The 17,096-nt window shown below is 65.8% G+C and overlaps 2 long non-coding RNA genes across 3 annotated transcripts; both read right to left on the bottom strand.

Moving 5' to 3' along the window:
• Positions 1-1,891: 1,891 nt before the first annotated feature.
• Positions 1,892-7,783, bottom strand: LOC131486059 (uncharacterized). The gene is made up of 2 exons (XR_009249163.1): positions 6,166-7,783; positions 1,892-6,039 (listed from the first exon to the last, which is right to left on the bottom strand). It is a non-coding gene; the product is annotated as an uncharacterized LOC131486059 (long non-coding RNA).
• A 1,925-nt stretch (positions 7,784-9,708) lies between these two features.
• LOC131486056 (uncharacterized) lies at positions 9,709-13,085 on the bottom strand. Of its 2 annotated transcripts, none has more exons than XR_009249159.1 (3): positions 12,740-13,085; positions 10,269-10,357; positions 9,709-10,112 (listed from the first exon to the last, which is right to left on the bottom strand). It is a non-coding gene; the product is annotated as an uncharacterized LOC131486056 (long non-coding RNA). The 2 variants fall into 2 exon arrangements; XR_009249158.1 differs by lacking the exon at positions 12,740-13,085 and adding an exon at positions 12,330-12,541.
• Positions 13,086-17,096: the final 4,011 nt, after the last annotated feature.

The following is a 17,096-nucleotide window of genomic DNA, read 5'->3' on the forward strand; positions in this document are numbered from 1 at the left end:
ACCACCCCAGGACACCGGAAGGTGGGCAGGCGGAGGCCAGGGAGGGGCGGTGGCTGTAGGGTTGGGTACAGGGGGCAGGCACCCGCCTCCCTCGGCCTGAGGGCAAAGCGACTCCAGCGGCCCCCTCCCCCCACCCCCCAGAACCTCCCAACACCCGACTCGACTTGGCTTCTTGGAAGAGGCTATTCTTGGGTCTACCCAACAGGTGCCGAGCGTGGAGCTCGAGTCTGCACTGATGTCAGCCTCCCAAAGTGTTCTGGTCCAATGCCAAGGCTGCCTCCGCCCCTGGCTGGACAGGTGCCCCCTGGGCCTGCGGAGGGCCGGCTTAGCCCTTGCCTGGCTCTGTGCGGAGGGCTCCCCGCTGCGGCTGGCGGCCAGCATCCTGACGCTCCCGACTCAGCCGGGACTAGGGAGGACCAGGGACCCTAACGTGGGGACGGATATCACCTCCTCTGGGAAGCCCTCCGTGTCTCCACCTCGTCCTGTTCCCACGTCACTGCTGGTTCAGAGCCGGGCTCTCTGGAGGAGGCCTGGGCTGGGTCCGAGCTGGTGCTTGGGTCTGGTTCTGTGCTAGGCCCCTCCTCCGAGGGCCGGCGTGGTGACCGCTGACTCACGGAGGAGAGTCAGAGCCCCTGAGAGGCTGGGTGCCCTATCCCAGCACCCCGCAGAGCAGGAGCTCAGGGCAGACTCCGCAAATGTCTCCCGAACGAGGGGACGCGTGAGTGTGCACTCCGCCTCTGTCCGCACGAAGGGAGCACGGGGGGGCCCTTCGAAGAGGGGCCGGTGCTGCTTCCGGGAGCCCCTGGTTCCCGGGGGGGGGGGCTGGATTCCGCCCCAGTCTGCGCCCCCTCCTCTGGTTCCCCTGCTGAGGAGGCAGCCCTCGGGCCTGGAGGCAGCTGGCACAGGGGCGGGGTCTCGATAGTTCACGAAAGCACAGGGAAGGAACCAGAACGGAGGCCAGCATGGAGGCGGAGGGGTCATGACGGACAGAAGGAAATTTGTATTTTTCGGCATTCAACTGCCTCGGCAGTGACATAATCAGAAGGTTTTTACTGACTGGGCAATAAAAAGAGCTCATAACCGGGAAGGCGCGATGCTTCGGCGGAGCTGGCCGCAGGCTTCACAGCCTTGACGAGGGTCACTCGTGGGGCTCGGAGAGGCTGCCGCGGGGCTGGCAGGAGCCCAGGAGGGAGGCTGGGGTCAGTCCCGGACGGTGGGCGCCGTCCCCCCTCCCACGCGGCCCCGCTCGTGGGCTGAGGCCGTCCACCTCCGGGGCCCCGCCAGCTCCCCCGCCCGTCAGGCAGTCACCCCGGCACCAGGGAGCTGGTTGCCAATGTCGCCTCCTCACATCCAGGCAGGGTCGCTTCCCGGGGGAGGGGTCTCGTGAGGACGAGGGTCCCTGTTGAGCCGAGAGGCGGCGGGGGCGGGGGCGGGGGCGGGGGGGTGGTGCGACGAGCTGCACAGGCTTCCAGGAAGGGGTTGTGAGGCCGGTGGGCACAGAGGCGGGGAGGGGGCGGGGGTCCCGGCGCCTGCCCTCGGATGGAACCGGCAGCGGCAGTCGCGACCCCCGGCTTCGCCTTCCCCGGGGCGGGATCGCGCTGCCGCCCAGAGCGCGGAGCAAGGAGCGGGACGTGTGTTACCCGCCGTCTGGGTGAGAAAGCCGGGAGCATGTCCGTCGCGGGGTTTCTGAGCACCGGGCCCGGGAGATCCCCGGAGGGGGGCGCGGCCGCGGCCTGGGGTGGGAGGGTGGAGGAGGGTCACCGGCTGCCCCAGGTCGGGCAGAGGTGCCGGCCCCTGTGGCGTGAGCAGCGCGCGCCCACATTTTACAGTTTGGGGTCCACTTTGCCTCCGTCTTCGATGCCGTGTAACGAACCACAGCACGCCCAGCGGCTTAAAGTGCCATCCGTTTATCATGTCGCAGTTTCTGTGGGGCAGGAGCCCCGCGCGGCGTGGCCGGCTCCTCTGCCCGACCTCGCCGGCTGGGGCTGGCTCCTTTCTGAGGCTCGGGGCCTCTTCCCGGCTCGTTCAGGGCGTCAGCAGCGTTCAGTTCCTTGTGCGTGTAGGACTGAGGCCCTTGTTGTCCGGCTGTGGGCCAGGGGCCACCTGTAGGCCCTTGCCACGTGGCCCCGAAAGGTAGGTCACTACCTTGCCATTGGCTTCCTTCTCTGAGACCATCAGGATGGCGTCTTTCCGATGCTGTTCCTTTTGAAGGCTTTGCCTGATTAGGCCAGGCCCACCCAGCAGGTTGCTCTCACTGATGAACTTGCAGTGGCCTGATCAGTGCCCTGATCTCAGAAGTGATTTCCCTGCGGGCCCTGCCTCTGCTCAAGGGGAGAGGATGACAAGGTGTGTGCTCGAGGGGGACGGGATTCTGCCACCAACAGGTGTGCGTGCGAAGGAAGTTGAGGACTCTGAGCCCTCGTTCCCCAGGAGGGAGGGCTGGCCGGGGAAACGCCACGACCTTGCGCTGATGGAGATGGAAGGGTCCCAGAGGCCGCCCTAGGGGACCTCTCAGGCTTTGCTGCCCTCTGACCCCAGAAGGGCTTCCCTGGGATGCTCGGATACTGAGCCCGAGTTCCCAGAAGAGTTTTCTGGTGGGAACCTTAAACTGTAGCTGGCGGGTCCCCCAATCCAGGGGACATTCAGTGTCTCCGGCCTGCTGTGCCTGTTAAAGCTACTTGAGGACGCAGATTCAATAATTTATCAGGTCACATAATAAATTCAAGGAATATCTCCAAGGTTTTGAGAACCCGAATTTGACTTCCTCCGGAGTTTTACGATCAGGCAAAGGCATCCATCAGGACCGAGCCGAGATCCATTTGTTAAACGGGACAGCTCCCTTCAGGCAGGCTAGTTCTCAATGTCCGCAAACCCGGGATCAGGAAAATCTGTGTTGTCAAGAAGGCAAAACGTCCTCCAGACATTCCACAGTGTGGCCACCCCCAGGCTTGGGGCTTCCATTTCTGGCTGCTTAGAAACCGGGGGCGGAGGCAAGCGGGGGTGCTCCAGGCGAAGGAGGGGTGGATTCCATTTGTGGCAGCCCGGGCAAGAGGCGGCTGTCGGGGTGTGCTCGGGCTGGTGCGTGCCGGTGCACGTTCGGTAGGTTCTGTTCTGGGGACCCAGCCAGGGGGAGCCCTGAGCACGGGAGGCAGGAGGGGTTGCCCTAGGCCAGGCGCTGGGATACCTACCCCCGGGGGAATGTAGGGTCCGGTCGTGAAGGTCAGCGGGGTCCTCACTTCCTAACAAGACCTGCCTGCCGGGCCGGGAGGTGCCCACCCAACTGGTGTTAATGAGAGGCAGAGGCGGGAGCTGGACCTGGGGGGCAAGGCAGGGGCAGCCTCTCAGCAGGCAAGCAAAAGCCCGACACACCGTCACCACCATCACCACCGCCGCCATCATCTGAGGTGGGGACTGAGGTGGATCGATGGGGTTCTGGGTGAGATGGAGATTTGTGAGCGGCTGGGGGTCCTGGGGCTGGGCCAGGACCCCTTTGGCCCCGTGGGCCCTGTGTGAGTGGGCAGGCCACTCTAACGCTCCTGAAAAAGTCAGGGATAACGAAAGAGAAGGAAACTACCCTTGGCTTCCGGGGATGGGCTCCTTGTGGAGGGAGCAACCTCTGAGGCTCAAAGGGCTCCATGAGGAAGGGGACATACACTGGCCACAGGTGCCACGGGGGCCCCGCCTGGAGGACTTCTGGGGGAGCCCGGCTGCCTGGCCCTGTGATGGCACCCTGATTTCCCGACCCCCGTGTGCGTAACGTGGGTCCTGGGGCAGGGGTGTGGCCACGAGCCCCCTGTGTCTGACGCGGGCCCGGAGGTGGGGCTGTGGCCCGTGGGTGGCTGGCACACCTTTCCCGTGGCTGTGGGGCCCGGCCACCCCCTGCAGGGACACTGTCCCCATGCACAGCATTTTTCCGGAGCACACAGTGACATTTATAAACGCTACATGCAGGGGACAAGAACCCCCACCCCAAATTAAACAGAACCCCAGAGAGCACCCACATTGGCCCTGGAGAAGAGCCATCTGGGGGCAGCATCTCCACGGTCTCTGTGGTGGGACTCACTTGGCAGCTGATTCCTTGCTCCAGACGGGCTTGGCCCCCCCCCCTTTTTTTTTTAAAGCACCTTTATGACAATCTCAGAATGGATATTTATAGGGCAAGAATGAGGGAACAGGCTAATTGTGGCTGAGATCCTGTTGGATCAACACCCCTCGGCTTCTGGTGACAGCGTGTGAGAGAGATAAGCCTCACCCTTCATCCCGGGGCTCCTGGCCGTGCTCCCAGCGTGGACACGAGGAGGAGACCCCCAGGAGACCTCAGCCAAGCAGGTGGCAGCCTGGTGCTGTGGTCAAAGGCAGTCAGGGGCTCTGGGGACGTTCTTAGGACCCTGCCCTCTGTGTCCTCTACTGCGCCCGCTCTGGGAGCCCAGGTGCCTGCCTGCAGGATCCTGTGTGACCAGGAGCCGGGACCCCGGTGGCTCTCGGACATCCGGCAGGGCAGCTGGAACCGTGCACCCCAGGGGCGCCCGGGGTCCGCCTTGGAGAGGAGCGGTCCTCTGAGGTCTCTTCCACCTCCTCAGCTGAGTCCCAGCGAGGGGAGAGGGGCAGGGAACGGGTGCCCCTCAGGCACCACCAGAGTGGGGTGGGAAGGGCTGGGACGGCAGGGAGCAGCCGGACATCGGACCCGGGGAGTCCGCTTTGCCAAACGCGGGTCCCGCACCGTTTCCCAGGAGTCTGTGCACAGGAAAGCGAGGCTGGCTCTCCTGGACGGGGTCGCGGCCTCCTTTCCGATAGTGAGGGCGTTCGAAGCTAAGTGGTCCCAGACGTTTCTCCTGCAGGCGGTTCTGTCGATGCATCTGGAGAATTGCTGAGGGCTAAGCCGGGTCTCCTTTTGTGCAGAGCGCGGGGTGGGGGTGGGGGGGGGGGCTCCGCCCAGCTCAGAAGAAGAGGAAGGTGTGAGGTGTGGCGAGAAGGTTTCCAGGCCACAGAACAGCTAGACCAAGGGCTTCCTGTCTATTCTCCGCGTCCCTAAGAGCTGCGCCCTCTTCCCAGGTGCCGGGCAGAGTAAGTCTGGTGGATGTGCGGGCAGCCCGTGATGCTGGGCATCGTGTCCCCCTGCTCGCAGTTGCCACCGGGTGATGGGTCATCTGGGCTTCTTCCCAGCCCAAAGGGCCCGCAGCCAGCCGAGCCGGCCCCCACCTGCCGCAGCCCCCTGGCCACCAAGGTGATGTCCATCCTGCTCTGGCCATCCCCAACGTCCCCAAGCTCCAGGGAGAGCAGGTCAGGCCCCCCCCGGGTCTCCCACGGCCTCAGAGGTGTCTGAAGAGGGTCTGGGACCACCAAGTAATGACCACGATGGGGTAGAGCCCGCAGAAGGGGAGAAATGTGTACAAGCAGGTGGCGGGCCCACCCTGGGGGGTTTCAGGCAGTCCCCCAGTTCTGCTGGGTGACGATGTCTGTCGGTGGAGATGTGCTCCTGTTTGAAAGCTCGTTCTGAGGGCTGCATCCCTGCTGTGGCTGAGTTTTCACGTTTAAGGTTTTGTAAAATGCAGCCAGTCGGTAAAGTGTCCGACTTCAGCTCAGGTCACGATCTCACAGTTCGTGGGTTTGAGCCCCACATCAGGCTCTGTGCCGACAGCTTGGAGCCTGGAGCTGCTTCGGATTCCGTGTCTCCCTCTCTCTCTGCCCCTCCCTCGATCGCTTACTCTCTCTCTGTCTCTCACACAAAAATAAACGTTAAAAAAAGAAGAAAGAAATGGCCCCTGGGCCGTCCCCTCACCCCGTCCCCTGCCCAGTCTCCAGGTCTTTGTGGTCAGGAGCCTCCTTCTCCCTAGAAATAGGAATCTGTTTCTTGATCCAGAAGATACTTCCCCGGGGCCTTCTGGGTGCATCTGTGGGGAAGGTCAAGGGTTGCAGGGGGCAGGCTCAGAAGGCCCCGTGCCAGCTAAGCTTCCTTCCCTTCTGAGAGGGGTCCATGGGAGTCCTGAAGAGCGGACAGGCTTCAAGGCCGGCACAGCCCTTGTCACCCCCAATGACAGCCTGAGGGGCCAGAGGAGATGGTGAGGGGGGAGAAGTCAGAGTGTTGATCCAACAGGATCTCAGCCTCAGAGCCCCCGGGGAGGGCACCGGCCCGGACCCCGCAGCTCCCCTCCTGCCTTGCCTCACCCCTTGGGGCTGTCCTCCTCCTGCCCCGGAACTCGGTGCTGGTGGGGCCGCATCACGGGGCAGGTCCAGGCCACCCGGCGCGAGCCCTCTCCCGAGGCCCCCGGTGCACCGCATGGGCCAGGCCCCCTGAAGCGAACCACGAGCCACGAACCACGAACCACGCCTCTATGATGGTAAAGCTGTCACCATTCTGGATGCGACGTCTCTGGAAACAAATTGCTCTCTGCTGACATCATGGCAATGAAATATAACTTCTTCACGAGCTGTCAGGGAGGGTTTCCCGCTGCCATTATGGCGATGTATGCACATTTGTTTTGCTGTGTGCACACATGCGTGCGTGTTGGAGCACCAAGGCCAGGCCCAGTCCAGGGACCACGGTCTCCGACGGCCATGCTGGCTTCGTGCAGCCCCCACGCCAGCCCAGGGCACAGGAAGCTGCCAGAAGCTGGGCAGGCTCTGGGCACCTCGCCTCCCTCAAGAGCCGGATGAGCCCTTCCCGGGCTCCCCCTGCTTGTGAGCAGTGCTGACCAATCACCCCTCCCCAGCCCAGTGGTCTTCCTGACCCACAGCAGCCGGTCCTGCTCTCCCAGAGCAACATGTGGGCATCTCTGGGGTCACGGTACCCCTCGACTGCCCCTGGCTTGCTCGTCCTCCGTGCTGGGCCCTCCCCGTCCAGCTAGGAGGGTCTCCTGGACCGAGGGGCACAGGCAGTGCTGTAACACAGGGCCGCACGCGTTAACACAACACACATTTATTCCCTCACGGGAGGGGCGCTGGGAGAGCCGAAGTGCCCAGCGTGGGGCAGCCCCGACTCCAGGTGCTGGGGGACCGTGGGGACACAGGGTGCGGCTGACCCTGGCCTCCACTTACCTTTGTTGTTTTTTTATTGAGGCGAAAATCACAAGACAAAACCCCAGACACTTTAGCGTGAATAGCCAAGCAGCACTTAGCACATTCACAGTGCTGGGCAGCCTCCCCTCCTCGTTCTAGAACGTTCTCACCCTCTAGAGGAGGCCGGCATCCATTAAGCGGCCAGTCTGCGGGGCATCCCCGCCCCCAGCCCTCCCTGTGCTGTCTGTTCTGGACACTTCGCAGCCGAGGCGTCTCGTTTTCTCACCTCCCCCGTGTCGCAGTCCTTTCTGTGGTCGGATTTACCAACCAGCACACGACAGACGGACAGACAGACGGCAGTCGGGTGGTTTGGGCTCCTGCGCTCGGGGACGCGGTGGGGGTGGGGTGCATCTCAGTCCCTGCCTTCTTTCTTCCTGCCGAGCCTGGGGTGGGTGGGTGGGGTTGCAGGTTGCAGGAGCCACAGACCTTGCTCCGCAGTGGCCGCTGTTACTGTCCTACATTCTCACCTGCAACGTCTCCACGTCCAATTTCGCCTGGTCTTCGCCGACCCTTGTTATTTTCTGGTTTTCGGCTTTTGTTGGTTTTGCGGCCGTCCTGGTGGGTGAGAGATGGTGTCTCGCCATGGCTTTGACTTGCTTTTTGCCGATGACACTGAACATCTCTTTGTGGGCTTGCTGGCCATCCGCACGTCCAGTCCTCCGCCCGTCGCTTTTGTTGGGGGAGCTCCGCTTACCTTAACAGAGGCTGTGGCAGGGCGTGTTGGCCGCGGTCTGAAAGTACAACCAAATTTTAAAATAAAACCTAGGTTTCGTTTCATTTTACTTAAAGATTTGTGGACAAAGTGACCAAAAGCCAAGTCTCGTCAGAGGGACATAGCTGGGGACAAGAGGCACCAGGCAGGGGTCAGGGGAGCCCCACATCTGACTGTGGCCTGACCCTCCCAGGGCACTGGCCCTGCCTTGCCCCTACCCCCTCCAGACCCCAGCCTCACCTCTAACCCCAAAACTGAACACACAGCAACATGGTTCTAGCCATGCCTCCCCACCGACCCCCACGTGCCTCCCCACTGCCCCCCACGTGCCTCCCCGCCCCCCCACGTGCCTCCCCGCCCCCCACGTGCCTCCCCACCGCCCCCCACGTGCCTCCCCACCGACCCCCACGTGCCTCCCCACCGCCCCCCACGTGCCTCCCCACCGACCCCCACGTGCCTCCCCGCCCCCCACGTGCCTCCCCACCGACCCCCACGTACCTCCCCGCCCCCCACGTGCCTCCCCACCGACCCCCACGTGCCTCCCCACCGACCCCCACGTGCCTCCCCACCGACCCCCACGTGCCTCCCCACCGACCCCCACGTGCCTCCCCGCCCCCCACGTGCCTCCCCACCGACCCCCACGTGCCTCCCCGCCCCCCACGTGCCTCCCCACCGACCCCCACGTGCCTCCCCGCCCCCCACGTGCCTCCCCACCGACCCCCACGTGCCTCCTCACTGCCCCAGTCTAGTCGCAGATGTATCGAGGACCTGTTGATGGAGTCATTCTCTCGTTCACTTCGTTCATTCCTTCGGTAGATCCTCTGAGTGCAAAAGACAGGAAGGTGAGGGATACAACAGTCCCGTCTGGGGGGCTTTTCTTGAACTAACGCAGCAGCGCTGACCCTGCCCCCCACCCCACTGAGGCTTCGTGCAGGGGCTCGGCCTCATCACGCCCACGGGCCATGGCCCCACTTGACCGATGGGGAAGCTGAGTCTCAGGGAGTCCGGGAGTCGCCTCTCCGGCCCCCCCCCGTGGCGCCCTCCCGCACCTCACGGGGCCACCTGGCGGGGCCTTAGGGACGCCGCACCCCTCTGTCTCCCCAGGGCGGGCTGCACACCAGGGCCGCCCCCCCCACCCGCCCCCCACCCCGGCCCGCGCCCCCAGGGATGGCGCTCCAGGAAAAGCTCTCAGTCAGAAGCCACTGCTCCCGGGGGCGCTCCCGGCTCCATTACTGTCGTCCGAGCTTCCAGGAAACGGCTCGTCTCCAGTGGCCCCTCCGCCCTCCACTCAGCTCAACGGGCGAGAGGCCCCGTGGCCCAGAAACCGCACGGCTTCCACCGGCCCGGATGCCAGAGGCCCCTCCCCGGGGACTCCTCACCCCCAGGCGGGCCCCTGGGGACCTCCTCTGGGGTCTGCAACAGCCTCTGCGCAGGGGTGTCCTTCCTCGCGCCCGCTCAGGGCCTCCTGCTCCGGCGGGGACAGGCCATTTTCCAGGCCCTCCCGTCGGGGCTGAGCCCCGCGCCCACTCTCGCCTCCCCTCTGCCACACCCCCCTTCTCGCTCCCGGGAGATCGCCCCGTCCTCCTGGGGTCCGCTTGCCTGACCGCCCTCCACGCCGCGACAGAGCTGGAGGGCAGGCTCTTCCAGAGCCGGCCAGAACCTCGGTGCCTCTCCCCGCTGCACGTGGCCCCGTGGGTCCAAGTGGCAGCCGTGGTGGCCTGGGGCTCCTGACGGCCCAGCCAGCCCCACCCTCACCCCTGCGCCAGAGCAGCGCCACCATCGGCCCGCCTGCCCACCCTTGCTGTCCTGGGCAGGCCAGGCTTGGGTGCCCCTCTGGGCCCCTGTTCAGCCTCCACAGGAGCCTCCCTGACCTCTCACCTACATGGCCACCCAGGCCCCCCCTCATCCCTCCCCCAAACCCTCCCTCCCAGAGCCCCTCAGCACGCAGCATCGTGAACAGGCTTATTTGACTCCACACCCCTGCCGCCCGTGCCCAGCACAGCTGCTCGGATGTGGCTACTGAAACCAAAATTAATTAAATCACATCAAATCCAAGGTTGGGGTCGGTTGCACTGGCCCCGTTTTGAGACCTCGGCAGCCACAAGCGCCAGGTGGCCCCGTTTGGTGAGGGCAGTGCACCTGCCTGTGCTGGAACGTTCCCCCAGATGGTGCGTGGCCCGGCCTCCGTGGCCCCGGTGGGTGCCAGGCAGGCCCCTGGGCTCTTGTTGATGAACGAAGGAGGGAGGCGGGCTGTGGGGCTTGCTGGCCGCTGCTGGGTTCATCCGCACACACCAAGAGGCAACACCTGCCACCTTCCACGTGTCTCCAACATTTGGCGGTCTCCCTGGGGTGGGGGTTCTGTCAGCATCCGACGCAGAGGGCACCGGGTCTGTCTTGACCCTCCAGGCAAGGGGCTCTGGAGGACAGCGGGGGGCCACTGCCCAGCGCCACCCCTGCCCTGGGACCTCGGGCGAGTCTGCTCCCTCTGACCTGCTCCTACCTTCTCGCCAAGTGGGGATGACAGGAGGCCCGCCTCTTAGTGATGCTTTGAAGATCCACACATAATCCACACAGAAGCTTCCGGAATACCTGGAAATGCCGGTGTTGTGGATAAATGAATAGAGTGCCCTGTCATCTGGCTTTGTCCTTGAGACCTTGGGGACCCCTGGGCACTGGCCACCCAACCAGCCTTTCTTCCAGGGAGAGACAGCCCTTGTCTGTGCGTGCCGGGCTGCCATCGGGAGGGTGACTATCTGGGTGATTTATGGTGGGGTCTCTTCCACGCGCTCTCCCCCGCCCCCATCGCCTTGGACTGTCTTTACTGTCATTTACGCCACCCTCCCTCGCCCACCTAGGGGCCTGGCTGCCTTGACCTCCTTGGCCAAGCTCTAGACGCCCTCCTGTCCCCACCCCTGCCCACCGAGGGGACAGGGGCATGTGCAGGGGCACTCCAGACACCCCTTCACTGTCGGGGGGCCAAACGGCTGGTTTCAGAAAAGCACTTCGACCAAAGCTTGAAACCTCTCAGGGTCCCCACCTCCCCTGGGTGAACGAACCCAGGCCCCCTCAACTGGGGTTGCAGGCCTGCGAGCAGGGCCTGACTGCCCCCCGCTGACGTCTCCACGTGGGGGCTCCCAGACGCTCAGAGCTTCTGGGAGCGCCGCACCCCCCCCCCCCCCCCGCTGCCTGACACCCCCACCCCGTGCCGTTGCCCACTCTCCTGGGCCTGCGTGGCCACTGCTTGCCAGCATGTCCCTCCCTGCCCGCCCCTGTCCCTATGTGGGGGTCCTCGCAGACCCTGCCCCCAGGCTGGGACCCTGCAGCTCTGGGACTATGGGAGTCTGCCCCGAGAAGTGTGGACACCCCTTCCCCACGCCCGCAGCTGGGCCAGGCCTTCAAGGCACAGGAGGCAGGGAGGTCTGTGACATGGCTTTTCTGGGACAATAGGACATCTTGCTGCCTGCACTCTAGTGGCCAGGACTCCACAGACAGTGAAGCTAGCAGCCCTCTGCACCCCGTGTGGGCCCTGCCCCCCACCTTCAGGGAAGTGGGTCCGTCCTGCGTCCCGGGGGCCCCGGGGAGACAAGGAGGCCCACGCGGCTCACACGGCTGTGGGGGACAGTTGGCCTCCGCGTCCGGGCCCCGTGGGGACAGGCCCCTGCAGGCCGTGCCCAGCACATGCCCATTACATCATTGTGGCACGGACCCAGGATGGGGGTGCTCTGAGCGTAGCCAGAGCGTGCACGAGGATCTCCCACTAGCGCGTGCCCCCCGGTTGCGGGCCTGGGGTACCCGGCGGTGAGCTGGGTGGCCTGGCTTTCTGTCCAAGGTGACCTGTGGTCCTCATTACTCAGAGCTGGCTTGGGAGCCTCCGGAAACCCCGGTGGCTCTGTCATCACCTGACCTGGGCCCCAATTCTGGCCAGAAGGGCACCAAGTGAGACCCTGGGTGGCCTGGGTGGGGCCCCGTCCCCGGAGGCCAAGAGCGGGGCGGAGGCGGCCGGCCTCCCCGCCTGGGTCTCCCCCCGGGCACCCCCGGAACAGGCTGTGTGGCCCGGGAGGCCACTGCTCCTGCTGCAAGAGGGCCCCTCTGTCCTGGGCTGGGCTAAAAATAGCAGGGGGGGACGGCAGGGCAGGGACAGCCGGTGGGAGGCCCGTGGGGAGGGGCCGGAGGGGGCCGAGGACGGCAGCTCGGGGGCCAGGACCGGCCGTCAATGGCGCTGGTGCTCCCACCCTGTTCCCGGTGGCCGGCCAGCCGAGGCCCAGCTGACAGGCTATTTTTTCCCCTGCTTGACTAAATATGGTCAGGGAGCACAGCCCGAGGGGGCCACTTGGCCGGGGCCGCGTGTTTGGGATGCTTGGCCGGGTATATAAGGACTGCAAAGGTGAGGCGGGCTCCTGACCCGAGGGGGGCCCCCATGCCCGCTCCGGCCCCTCGGGTCAGCCCTCTCCTCCCATCCCCTCCCCTCCCCCGCCTGCGGGAGGCTCGGCGGAGGGCTGTGTGCATGTGTGAGCCTGCACACCCACGGGACCGTCCCCTTTTGTTCCGCCCTGACCTCTACCTGGCGCTGACCCCGGCTGGGGGTGCGGGAGCGTCTGCAGACACAGCCCAGCGCGGGGAGGGCTCAAGGTGCAGGGGCTCGAGGTGGCTCCTCCGTAACTCTGCATCGCCCGCCAGTCCTGCGCCTCTGGTCCCTCCCTCCCTCCCTCTCTCTCTCCCTCTCTCCTCTCAAGATCTCCCTTCCAGCTAAGTCTGCGCGGCTGCTGCGGGAGGGCTGGGGGAAGGGCCGGTGCGGAGGGGGGTGCGTGGTGTCTTCTTTCCCTGTGCCTGCCCCCCCCCCGCCCCCCAAGCGCGGACGCATCGGGAGCTCTGGCCTCCCCCACCCCTGCATTCGCGATTGGCTCCGGGAGAAGGTGGATGGTGCCACCACGGCTGCAGCATCTCCCTGGGAGCCCCGCGGGCGCATCGTACCGGGAGCCGCGACCCTGCGCCCGCTGCCGCTGTCGCCAGCCCGGCTGGAGGGGCTCCGCGGTGAGTCCTGCTCAGCCGGCCCGGACGGCCCCACAAACTTGCCGGCCGCCGCGGTGGGGGTGTGCCTGCCGGTGGGTGGGAGCCGGGGCGGCGGGCCGCGTGGTTCCAGCGGGGGCGCTTTGGAGTTTTCTCCTGGCTCGCGGCTCTGTCCGCATTTGGAAAACTGCAGAGCCAGCAGCCAGCAGGCCGGGAGGGCGCGTCCAACCGGGATGCACGAACTTTGACATGCGGGCATTTTGCAAGGAAGCAGCTGCCTCCAGATGCCCGGGGCGGACGGGGGTCCTGGTGCCGGGGCGGGGGTGGGGGGAGGTCCGGGGGGGGGCCAGGGGGGAGGCCGGGGGGTGGGGGTGGGGAGGGCGCGATGAACCTGCCCCGAGGCACAAAGCTGGGCGCTGGGAGTGTGGTTAAACTTACCTTGGAACTTGCAGCGTTAACGGTGGAGATGCTGGGGCAGGGGGTCCCAGGCCGGCGGTGTGGCCGCCCCAGGCTGGGACACTAGACTTCTGTAGTTGTCACGGCCCCCATGGTGGGGGTGGGGGGGTGGAGGGACCCTATGCTAGGTGCGCCCCGCGGGGAGCCGATGTGGCAGAGACTGGGGGCTGGATGGGGGATGGGGCGGGGGTGGGGAGCAGCCAGGGGTCTCTGCGAGGGATCATGACCTCCACGCGGCTGGGGGCGGGGCGGGGGGGGTGGAATCGCGGCTGAGGAGCGCTAGGCGAGGCCGGGCAGGGTGCCAGCCCGCTGCTCCCCCCACTGTGGGGTCCCTTGGAGGTGGCTACTGCCCACTGTCCTCACAGGATGGGAAACTGTTTGAAAAGTGGCTGCGGTTCGTGTTGGGGCAGGGCAGAAGCTCGCGGGACTCTGGCCGGACCTAGTCTAACCCCTCCTGCCCTTTGGAGCCCCCCACTTTCCTCTGTGTCCCAGATGCAGCCTGTGTGAAGGCCTGGCATGGGGAGGGCGGTGAGGGAGGGTCCCCGGCCTGAGCAGTGCCTCTGAGGCCTCACCTGTCAGAGGCTGGCAGGGAAATTTCTCGTGCGAGGGTCTCGAGGGCACATTCTGGGACGCAGGGGGATGTGGGGGTGCCCCGGCCGCCCTTCTCATGCGGGCTGCGTGAAGGTGATAGACGAGAGCAGCAACACGAAGATGGGACGACGGGACGTCGCTCCTCAGTGTCTTTCTGTAGGGTGGCTCTCTCCTGTCGGTGGGGGGGCCTCTTGGAGCCCCGATCACACAGCCCCACGGAAAACTCCAGCCTGGCTGTCCCCGGTGCAGCCACCACAGCCCAGGGACTGGAGAAATTGCTTACTTGCCTCTGCATGCTGCAGGCTTTGCTGAGACACAGCCCGGCCCCGGGGACGGCAGCGTCCGGACGACCCTCTCTGGGCCCGTCTGCACAGGACAGGTGGGCTGCCCGGTGGGCAGGGGCACGCGGGGGCGCCCCCGGCCTTGTCTCGCTGATAGAATTGAAGTGTGTTCAGGCCTGGGGCCACGTCCGGCCACACCAGGACCCTGGGCCCAGCTCCTCTGTCTGTGCCCAGCCCGGCTCCTGCCCCCAGTGAGCCTGCCTGCCCCCGGCTCTCTCCCTCTGCAGGCACCTGACAGCCTCAGCGTCCCATTGCCCCATCCGCGGGCCTCACTCACCCTGGCGATGGCAAGACCTCCCCTCACGGACGCCTGACGCCCCTGGGCGCAGGCGGGGGGGGGGGGGTTAGTGCCCCTTCCTGTGGCAGGGACCTGACCCAGAGGTCACACTGCTCTCTGTCAGACTCTGCGGTTCTGACTCCTGGCTTCGGGGCGGCCGTAGAAGGCAGGCGATGGGGATGAGGGGCTGCTTCTATCACAGGGACATTCTGAGATGCAGTGACAACAATATCGATACAATTAAGTGTTCCAAAGTGCTTAGCTCGCCACTTGCTAAGTTTACTTAAACCCTCTTTAACGGGTTCATTAGAAGCTGGTGAGCACCGGGAAATTCATTAACGGGAAGGCGGCCCCTGCGTTTGACAGTAAATTGGTATTGATCAGGCCCGGTGGAGGCCGGGCGCGGGCCACAGGAGCCAGGCGCCCCTGGGCCACATCGCCAAAACTGGTGGCAGTGCTCGGTGGCCCCGGCACCCGTGTGAGCTGCTCGCTGGTGCCAGCCTCTTCTTGGGGGCCGTGGCAGAGGGCGTGATGTGCCAGGAGGGGAGAGGGAGACAGAGGCGAGGAAGGGACACAGGGAGCCACAGAGGGGAGCAGGAGTCGGCTCTGCCCCCCACTGGGCCGGCACCCCCCCCCCCTCACGCCCCCCGGCACAAGGGGCTGGCTGAGGCGAGGGCCGCCTCCCAGCGGCTCCCGGCAGCCGCCCTTGTCACACATGTCTTCAAAGACAGAGGCACCGACTGAGCCCTGCCCTTGAGGGCTCTGGTTCCTGGGAGGCAGAACCACCAGGGACCAGCCCAGCAAGCTGCCCGCCAGCTGCCCAGGTAAGGCCTGTCCACTTCTCGGGGGCTCCTGCTGCCCCCCTCTGGGCTCGCGGCCAGTGGTGCTGGCGCCCCGCAGACTCTGGCCACCCGGCTCCCTGATCGTCCCTGGTGGGCTTCTTCTGAGCTGCAGTGTCTTTGCTCCGGCCTCTCTGTGCACTTGGCCAGGACAAGGTGCCCAGATGGAGGGGGGGGGGGGGTGCTGAGAGGAAATGGCGCATCCCTTCTCCGGGGTGAGGGTGGGAGGTGACAGCCTGGGTCCTTGCTTTTCTTGTTCCATTGACGCAAAACCAGAGAACTGTGGGGCGAGGGAGGCTTTCTCGAGACTTCGAGCGGGTTTCTGCCTCTGCCCTTCCTGACCATGTGTGTGTGCACGTTCCCGTGAGCCCCAGACAGACGGGGAGCCCTGAGGGCAGGGGGCAGGGCAGAGCTGGAGGGCATGGGGCCTCGAGCACAGGCGAGGCTCCAGGCAGACGCCCCGTGGCCTCCGTGGGGCCTCCCCTTCCCGGAGCCCACGTGACTGTACTCATTGAACTACCTGCTTGGGAAACATACTTCTTTATATGCCCATATGGACCTAAGCTATGGAATGTAAAGAAGTATGTATTTCAGGCGGGGACCTCTCACCCGCGGGGCCGCCCGGGGGACAGACGGACACACAGACAGCCGGGCAGGCGGCTGTGGCCGGGGCGAGGCCTCCGTGGCAGGCCGCCTGGGCGTCGGTGGACGGCCCTGTCCCCTGCCGGCGTTGTTCTGTCACTTTGCCTGTGTCAGCAGGTGGAAGTGTTCATCAGACATTAAATATTCAACGTGCTGACTGCGGCAGAGGCAAGGGGGCCTTGTGGCAGGAGTGGGGTCCGGCGCGGGGGCTGGAGGGCTGGGGGTGGGGGCCTTGTGGCAGGAGTGGGGTCCGGCGCGGGGGCTGGAGGGCTGGGGGTGGGGGCCTTGTGGCAGGAGTGGGGTCCGGCGCGGGGGCTGGAGGGCTGGGGGTGGGGGCCTTGTGGCAGGAGTGGGGTCCGGCGCGGGGGCTGGAGGGCTGGGGGTGGGGGCCTTGTGGCAGGAGTGGGGTCCGGCGCGGGGGCTGGAGGGCTGGGGGTGGGGGCCTTGGCTTGGGAACGCAGGGTGCCTGGGGCTCCGGGCCATCGCTTCTGGACACCCTGAAAGGGGTCACATGCCAGTAGAAAGGGCTGTTTGTGAGGTAGGGGCAGAAGGCTATTCACGGCCACTAGAAGCGCAGGGAGTCCCCTCAGGGTCAGGGAGTCACTCGGGGCAAGGAAAGGGAGGAGGGAAGGAGCTCCTGTGGCCACGTGGAGACCCTCCTTGTCTCCCAGGAGCCGTACTGTGAGGCGGGGACCCCGCAGCACAGTCCCCCGGGGACCAGCCAGCAGGGTCAGAAGGCCCATGGTGCCAGGCCCCGCTCCTGCCTGAAAACACCCAAGCCCTGGACCCCGAGGGCCCCTCAGGAGCCCGTGGTGGTGAAGACAGAGACCGCAGGGTTGGAGTGTGGCCGGCCCTGAGCCCCTCTCCTCAGCCGGTCCTGCCCCACACCACTACACCAGCCTGAGCTGTTCTCCATGTCCGCGTGTGACCCCGGCCCCTGCCAGGAGAAGAGCCCGGGGTGTCCTGTGGGCCCCGGGGCTGGGTGGTAACGGCCCAGGAGATGAGGGCAGAGCCTCTGTAGAGGCGGTCTCCAGGGCACTGGTCCTCCTCCGGGGAGGCTGAGGGCAGAGGGCCCCGGGGCGGGGGGGGTGGGGGGGTGGCTGGCAGGGGCCAAGCATCTCTGCCAGTCTCTGGCCCTCAGAGTGGGGTGAGGCCAGCGTGTCTGCCCAGGGCAC

This window comes from Neofelis nebulosa, chromosome 9 (assembly GCF_028018385.1).
Source record: "Neofelis nebulosa isolate mNeoNeb1 chromosome 9, mNeoNeb1.pri, whole genome shotgun sequence".
Lineage (NCBI taxonomy): Eukaryota > Metazoa > Chordata > Mammalia > Carnivora > Felidae > Neofelis > Neofelis nebulosa.